The following is an 8,196-nucleotide window of genomic DNA, read 5'->3' on the forward strand; positions in this document are numbered from 1 at the left end:
TTAGTATTGATGTGCTTCGTTCGATCATGGAACTTTGGGTTCTTGGCCAACATTATTGCAAAGGTATTGTCAATCATGAGTGGAGTTGATTGTACTTGTTTTACTTGCAAATCTTCAAGAATTTTCCTGAGCCACACAATTTCTTTTGTTGCCCCAGCTGCTGCCACGTATTTTGCTTCTATTGTGGAATCTGCTGGAACTGATTGTTTGCGTGATCTCTAGGGGACAGCTCCTGATCCAAGACTCATAGCATATCCTGAAGTAGATACCCCAGTTTCTTTGTCTCCATCGAAGTCTGAATCAGAGTACCCAATCAAGCTGAAGTCGTCCACCTATGTATACTTGATTCCAAAGTCTTGAGTTCCCTTCAAGTACCTTAGAACTATTTTTGCAGCAGACCAATGTCCCTCACAAGGCTTTTGCATAAACCTGGAGAGGATTCCAACAGCAAACGAAATGTCTGGTCTAGTAGTAGTTAGTTAGTTGAGACTTCCTACAAGCTGTCTATACTTTGTTGCATCCTCAAATTCTTTTCCTTCAATAGATGTGAGCTTCAAGTTTTGTTCCATTGGAGTAGTAAGAGGATTGCATTCTGTCATGCCAAACCTATTCAACAGATCTCCAATGTACTTCTTTTGAGAAAGAAATATGGACTTCAGATGTTGAGTTACTTCAATACCAAGATAGTAATGAACATATCCCAAATTAGTCATTTCAAAACTTTTCCCCAATTCCTTCTTTATGGATGCAATGTAGCTTTCATTGTTCCCTGTCATCAAAAGATCGTCTACATATACCACAAGATATACAACTGTTTTACCAACTTTCTTGACAAATAAAGTTGCATCATCAAGATCATCATGTTTGAAATTGAGTTTCAGAAGATGCTCAGTTAGTTTTTCATACCAGGCTCGTGGTGCTTGTTTGAGGCCATATAGGGACTTCACAAGTTTGCATACTTTATGTTCATGTCCTTTCACAGAAAATCCTTCAGGCTAGGACATAAAAACATTCTCTTTTAGATCTCCATTTAGGAAATCAATTTTTACATCCATTTGATGGACTTTCCAACCATTCTAAGCTCCTAGGGCAAAGAGTGTCTGGATGGTAGCCCATTTTGCTGTGGGGGAAAAAGTCTCCTCTTAATCGACCCCTTCCTTCTGTGAAAAAACTTTTTCCACAAGCCTGGCTTTGTTCTTGTCAACTGAGCCATCAGCTTTATACTTGTTCTTGTAGACCCACTTGCAACCAATTGGTTTGGTTCCTAATGGAGGATCAACTAGCTTCCAAGTGCCGTTCTTTATGATGGCATCATACTCCTTTTGCATCGCTTCTTTCCATTCATCATGAGAAGCAGCTTCTTTGAAGGAAGTTGGTTCAAAATTTGTAGACAAGTTCAATTCACAATCATAAGAAACATCCATATAATCAGGTGAATTAGAGTCATCTACATCACATTTTGTCGGTTTGAATTTCTAGTTCCTGTCTTTCCAACCTCATCAGGATGAACACTTTCAAGTGTCTTTGTCAGCCACTTTGGGGGAACTTTCTCAGATGGTCCAGGCTACTCTGTTGATTGAGTTGGGACTGAATCAAGATTGAGTCTCCCAATTCTATCAATCACATCACTTAAAGCATCATCTGTTGTTGGAGTTTCATGCGGGGGAGAGAGTTCTTCAGAAGAAGATTCCACATGTTGATCTAGCATAGGAATCCCCCCTTCAAGATGTGGAATCCGATTATCAAATTCTTGAAATGATTTTGTATTTGCAAATCTATCCAAGCGATCAAGTTGCTGCTCAACAACATTGTCAGTTTTGGATGATTCAAGAAAAAATACATCTCTAGATACAACAAACTTTTTATTGACTTCATCATAGAGATGGTATGCTTTGGAGGTGTTTGAATACCCCAGGAAGATACACTTACGACTTCTTGCACCAAGTTTGTTTCTATGTACCTTTGGTATCAAGGCATAACAGGTGGAACCAAAGACCCTGAGATGCTTTACCGAAGGAACGTGCCCATACCACATTTCATATGGAGTCTTGTTTCTAATAGCATTAGATGGACATCTATTCTTTATATATGTAGCACATAGAAGAACATCAACCCAAAACATTATTTTTACATTTTTGAAGAAGAGCATGGAGCGTACCATATTTAAGATTGTCCTATTCATTCTTTCAGCTACACCATTCTATTGGGGCTATAAGGTACAGTCGTTTGATGTTTGATCCCATGTTGGCGAAGATAGTTTTCAAATTCATTTGATGTGTATTCTTTTCCATTATCAGTGCGAATAGACCCAATATGAGATTGTGCATCATTTTCAATCCATTTATGAAAGTTCTTGAATGTTTGAAAAGCATTAGATTTGTTCTTCAATAAATAAACCCAACACATTCTGGTGTAGTCATCAATAAATGTTATCATATATTTATTTCCATTTGCAAAAGGAACAGGCATTGGACCAGATAAATCTGAATGAATGAGTTCAAGTTTTCTATGTGCTCTTGAATGTGAATCATGAAAAGACTGTTTGCTATGCTTTCCTAGAATGCAAGTATCACATTGCTTAAATTTCCTATGAATTGTAGGCAAACCAGCAACACCATTTTTCTTCAACAAGCGAAGGTTGTCATAGTTCAAATGTCCAAATCTAGCATGCCATAATAAACTTGATGGAAGTGTACCTTCTTCATAATGAGAGTTGTATGAGAAATGTTGTGCACGAGCAAAGGTACCTTGCAGCTTGAGAAGCCTTTCTTCTTCTATTCCCCTCATGACAAGTGAGTGGTCAGATGCTTTTCTCACCTCAAGCTTGCCATCAAACATATGAATGGAGTGACCTTGCTGGCAGATGTGGACCAAGGACAACAAGTTTCTCTTCAGCTGTGGGAGATATAGAACATGATGCAGAAGAAAGTCTGGAAGACCAGGCAATTTAAGCCTGATTGTGCCAAGCCCTAATGGCTTGATTTTTGATTGGTCTGCAAAGTATACTACTCCATCAACATTATCAGTAAATTCTTCAAAAAAATCTTTTCTATGATTCATGTGGCAAGTTGCTTATGAATCTAGCAACCAATCATTTTTCCAAGAAGCAAGTGAAGCATTAAATAAATCTTCATTTACTCCAATATTACATTGTGCCACAACATAGTGAGTGGATTCAGGTGCTTTACCTTTGTCTATATCATTAGTTTTACCTTTGGGTTGATTCCTTTGCTGCTCAATTTTGTCCCAAGTTAACTTTCATGTAGAGGCATCATGTGATCCATTTCTTTTGTAGCATATGCAGTGCAAATCTGCCTTTTCTCCTTGAGAGTGTCTACCCCCCTGCCTCTGAAATATCTTCCTCTTCCTCTTCAACCACCTCTTCCTTTGAAAGAATCTTGAGCAGGATGCTTTTCTTTATGAGCAAGGCACACAACCTCTTCAGAAGATTCAGGGGTTGTCTTCTTTCCAAAAGCTTTCTCTCTTTCAACAAATTTTTTCACAAGAGAGTCAAAGGTAATATCTTTAAGATTTCCATTTGCTTGTAATGACTCAAGATAATTGGAGTAAGTAGGATAAAGTGCCTTGAGAAAAGCGATAAGAGGAATATCCAAATCAATCTTAGTGGCTTGGATATCATGCATTATAGACTTTACTTCGGATGCAAGAGCAAGAGGATCATTATTTTGCAATTCAAGAGTGAAGAGTTTAATCATGAGTTGAACAACTTCAAGTGCAGAATGTGAGTCATAGAGTTCTTTCAGCTTTTGTAAGGCTTCAAAAGCAGTTGAAAATGGCGTAATATGGCGACTCACCTCTTCACTTACAGATGCTGCAATTAATGCATAGGCTTTGCTGTTCTTGTTTTCCCAAATGGCGAGCTCTTTGTCTGATGTAGGTTGTTCTGGTTGTTTGTCTCCATCTCCAATACACACTCCTTTCCACAACTCATTGAAAATGAGGGTGTGTTTTATCATTCGGGACCACTCAGGATAGTTCTCCTTGCCAGTGAGAACTATTCCCACAATGGATATGATTGAATGCATACTGTAACAAAAAACTTCTGCTGCAAAATTTTACTCCTAATGGGAAAGAATATAATTTTGATATGACTGGACAACAAATACCAAGCCAAGGTATGGTGAGTGTAAATATATGGGCAGCGTAAATATATGGGTGAATTTACGTAATACAAGAACTATGTAATATGGGAGCAACGTTAAAGATAAGCCAACACATTAATACGGAACAACGTTAAACACTTTCCAATGTGGATCTCTTTGCAGCGTTAATCGTATAGATAAGCAATGGTGGTCATCGAGACATTTCAATGCATCATTCAATGATTAAACACTCTGTATGAACCATAAGCAGCGTACAGTCAAACTCATAGTCATGATTTGCAGAGTTTGTAAATTCTAAAGACAATTGAACAACATAATTCCAACGCTCATATTGATATTTACATGACATATAAACCAACTCAACACGCAATCAGTTATACGAAAATGCATCACTTCACTCGCTCAAATGAATTGAGAGTGCAGGCGAGGATGATTTTCACAAACCAATGCAGCAAAAATGATAACGTATATCAACGTATATCAAGAGCCTCCAAACACTCTTTCCTCTAGTGTTTAAAAGACTTCGATGGCAGTGTTAACAAAATATGGGACAACGCTCCAGAGCAGGAGACACATGCTTGCGTTAATAATCGTATAAGCAATGTACTTGGGGCTAATTAATGCCAACCAGATTACTGATCACCATAATTTTTTTCGGCCTTTCGACGGCTACGGGACTGAGGTCCTTCAAGTGAGATGGAGCTACATTGGTATTTTCAGGGCGCCTGCAACGGGGATTCAACAAAATCGATGAGTTGATGGGAATTGAGATGATGGAACAACCCTAATTTTGTCTGACGAGTATTGGAGACAGGCGAAGGAGGGTTATAGTGAAATATGGCATATATTATACAAAATGTCACTGTCAGATTCCGCGATTCTGGCTCTGAGGGACGTGTCAACTGTTAGGAGAGAAGATGGCGGAGAGCCCAGAGAGCGCAGAGAGCCCAGAAAGCGCAGAAAAGACAATTATGCATAGCCTAGGGAGCGCAGAGGGCAGATAATGTCAGAGATTTGTAGCAGCGACTATGGAGGGGGCAGTGGACAGACTGCAAGAAAATGGCAGAAGGGAGTTACAAGACTAGAAGGAGATGCCAAAAATGGAGTTGGCTCTGATACCATGTCAGGCCAGGCAGTAACTCCTCAAAACAATTCATTGATTTCATTTAGATTGGTGTTTATTATATACATGAGGGAGAGACTGTTCATTTCATCTCCCGGTGACTATTTATATTCTCCATTATTTATTTACATCAATTTTAGTTATTCAACCAATCCTGATGATTAGGTGTCAACAATCATGAAAGGGTGATGAAATAACATGTGCGACAATAGTGGTGATTCTCGGTTGGTTAGACGAAATTCATATTGAATATGCCAAGGATCACAAATCTTATTCCATAATCAACAATTTGGACCAAAATCCATTATTTGAATGGAAAAATGACATTTTATGGTACAAGAATAGAAATTACCTAATTTTATCTTCAAAGTTTAAAATGGCAGTCTTAAAGGAGTCACATAGTTCAGCAACAACATGACACATTGGATTTTTTAAAACATATTATAATGCATGACAATACTTTTATTAGAAAGGGATGAGTAAAGATATTCAAAAGTTTGTCGTTGAATGTGACATATGTCAAAGAAATAAAAATGAGAATATCATTATATTGGGGTTACTTCACCCCTTACACATTCCTAATAAAAAATGGATAAAAGTATCAATAGACTTCATCGAAGAATTACCCATGTCCAATGGAAAATACAAGATTTTGTCATGGTCAATAAGTTAAATCAATATGCACCTTTTATGACAACCATAAAAATGGATTCAATAAAATAGATTGATTATGTCTTTTGTAAAAATATCTATAAATTGCAAGGTTTTTTCAAGGTCATTGTGAGCGACAGGGATCCAAAATTTAAAAGGAACTTTTAGAGAGAATTTTGCAAACGAACCACAATATCCCTTAATATGAGTTCAACTTACCATCCACAAACAAATGGACAACCAAAGCTTGTAAATAAATGATTATCAACTTACTTTTGTTGTTTTGTGACAGATAAGCAAAACAATTGGTCTCAATGGTTGCATTTAGCTTAATGGAGGTATAATTCTATCTACCACACGTCCACCAAAATTACTCCCTTCCAAACCTTATATGGTTATGAACCACCAAAATGGAAGGACTTTAACTAATTGACACTAAGGTCAAAGTAGTCAATAATCAACTTAATGAAGAGCAACATATCATCCAAATATTAAAAGAAAATTTAGCCACAACTCGTAGTAGAATGAAACAACAAGCATACCAACATAGATCAGGAAGAAGGTTCAAAGAAAGAAATTGGGTGTTCATAAGGCACCAACTTTACAAGAAATTATCATTTAAACAACAAGGAAAAAACAATTTGGATCCAAAATTCTACGGGTCTTTCCAAATAAACAAAAAAAATTAACGAAGTAGCCTATGGGTTGAAGATTTTTTTTGGCTTTCTATGGAATGGAAGAATCATGAACTTCTGAAATGACATAAACTTCGACTCAAAAAAATGGTAAAAACAACTATACAAATGCCCAACAACCAACCATACAACTTCAAGGAAGATAGAGATGGTCTATTAGCTAGTGTACATCATGTACAACCCATGTACGAGCACCCATGACCTGAAGCCAAGTTCTAAAGTTTGGAATTTAATTGTGGAGGTGTATATAGCCCCAAGGAAGGTTGGTTTTCTATGTACAAGCTTGTCTATGTTTTCTAATGACCTCACTAGTTGTCAAATTACTATTGTTCGAGGAAATGATTAGAAATGTAGCTAAATAATTGCATCATTCAAATTTTAGTAGTCATTGGTTTCATATTTCATAGTAGAATAGAGGCCAGTCATCTCAGAGCTACTGTCATTGAAAATTTGCTAATGTAATTTTTTTTTGGATAAAATTAATGGAATTACAGCTGGGAGTTCTTCTTTAGCATCAGTTACTACCAAAATTTCATCAAACCAAGGAACCAATTCAATGTGAAATTAAGTTGTGTGTGGCAACATTCAAATAATTCCACAATTGATGGAGGTAATAGTAGGTTGTGGTCATGATTGAGGTACCAAACCATTAATCTATATCATATCGTTATATTATTTTCATCCAACTTGTGGCTTTTAAAGTGGAAAAAGTGAATAAATCAATTCACGGGTCTATTTTTATTGGCAGGTCCCAATTTGGAAAATTGGGGTCTAAAATCTTCCAGAAGTGGATTGAGGCATAAAATGGTGTTTTATCGGGGGGAAACCTTGCTAAATAAATGAAGATCCCACCAATTCTTTTATACACATAAATACATTTCCAACAACACAATAAACACCTCAATCAAGATTTGTATGCAAAAGTTATGCCACTTGGAAGTTGACCTTCTTATTTTGACCATAATGATTTGAGAAGGTGTCGTGTCAACCCCCATTATTCATAGAAAACGGGCTAGCCACATTATCACGATGAATAAGACTCTAGAAGAGTTAATATTGTAACCCTAGTCAAGAGTTGAAAGAGTCAAACTTAACCACTTATAAACCATCAGGCTATGTGTATAATCGAGTTGCTAAGAGGATAAGGGGTTCCAATCTATTTGAGTGCATTTTGTTCCATAGATGAGAAAAGTAGCTAAGAGTGGATAACGAGAGAGAGAGAGAGAGAGAGAGAGAGAGAAAGAGGGTTTGTATATTGTAGTATCCCACAAGGCACATGTCTCACTCGTTTGTACTTGCATTTGTTTCCATTTAGAGAAAGAGAGAGTAGAGCAGCCTCACCTTCTAGCTAGCTTTTCTCCATAAAGGGTTTCCTAGGTCATATATTGTGTTATTATGGTTTTGAGTGATTATATTTTCATTTTTTCTCTATTTTATGCATTATATATATTACATGAATAAAATAATAACTTAATAAATCCATAAGTCTAAGGAAAATAACCCACATAGTATAGATTTCATATTTCAATATAAAACTATCAGATTTGTTGTGATGAATCACCCAATGGAATATCCACAATAGTTTACAAATCTTATTGGTATC

The sequence above is a fragment of the Pinus tabuliformis genome, chromosome Q (genome assembly GCF_031772625.1).
Source record: "Pinus tabuliformis cultivar Carrire ecotype Pingquan chromosome Q, CPIR1, whole genome shotgun sequence".
Lineage (NCBI taxonomy): Eukaryota > Viridiplantae > Streptophyta > Pinopsida > Pinales > Pinaceae > Pinus > Pinus tabuliformis.